At 47.5% G+C, this 952-nt stretch overlaps 1 long non-coding RNA gene across 1 annotated transcript in view; it reads right to left on the bottom strand.

Annotated features, from left to right (window-relative positions):
* Nucleotides 1-430: 430 nt before the first annotated feature.
* LOC107183478 overlaps nt 431-952 on the bottom strand; it is a 17,016-nt gene continuing 16,494 nt past the window's right edge. The window contains exon 3 of the long non-coding RNA XR_001514266.1: nt 431-523. This is a non-coding gene — a long non-coding RNA (uncharacterized LOC107183478). The remainder of the gene's footprint in view (nt 524-952) is intronic.

The following is a 952-nucleotide window of genomic DNA, read 5'->3' as shown; positions in this document are numbered from 1 at the left end:
ACACTCTATCCAGTGAGCCAAACCGACTAGGGCAGTGGTCAGCAAACCACAGCTCATGAGACATATGTGGCTCTTTGGCCCCTTGAATGTGGCTCTTCCACAAAATACTGACTTCTGCACATGGTCCACGAAGTTTCAATCACACTGTACGTGCATGCCCGCACATGGTATTTTGTGGAAGAACCACACTCAAGGGGCCAAAGAGCCGCATGTGGCTCGAGAGCCACAGTTTGCTGACCACTGGTAGGGTGACTCATAATTATCATTTTAACTGTAGAGTACCCAGTTTAAATATATATTTACTCACAATCAGTTAAAAAACAGTATCATTTGACCAGATATAAGAGTGACGTCCCCTGCAAAAAAAAAAAAAAAAAAAAAAAAAAAAAGATATCCCCATCCTACTCCTCAGAAAAGGTGAATATGAAAGGAAATTAATTAGAAGGTGGCTGGCACGGCAGCACTGGGCTAGACATGCTGAACATGCCCTAGAGCCAAACTCCCATGGTCCCCTCCCTGGCATCTGCAGAGTGAGCTGGGTCCCTCAGGCAGGTGGGCTTCCTCAGTCTGGCCTGCAGGGATAGGGCTGAAACTGGCTCTCCAACATCTCCCAAAGAGTCCTGGAGAGGACTCTTCAAAGTTGCTGTCATACAGGGTATGGAACTCAAACGCAAGTGTGCAATAAACTGGATCCAGGGCCAACAGTGCCCCAGCAACAACATGATCCATGGCCAAAGGTGGAATTGCACGGCCACGTGAGGAATCGGGCTCCCTCCTCTCTGGTTTTGGGGTGTGTCACCCAAGAACCATCGCTGACAAGTCATTGCAGCTCGGCAGCTTCTGCGTTGAGTATCTGCCCCCTAGTGGTCAGTGCTCATCATAGAAACCTGTCAGATGGTGGAAGGGACACTTAGCATATTAGCTTTCTATATATATAGAAAGATAATATTTC

The sequence above is a fragment of the Myotis davidii genome, unplaced genomic scaffold, assembly GCF_000327345.1.
Source record: "Myotis davidii unplaced genomic scaffold, ASM32734v1 scaffold259, whole genome shotgun sequence".
Lineage (NCBI taxonomy): Eukaryota > Metazoa > Chordata > Mammalia > Chiroptera > Vespertilionidae > Myotis > Myotis davidii.
The sequence above is the reverse complement of the archived record's forward strand: the minus strand, read 5'-3'. Positions and strand labels throughout refer to the sequence as shown.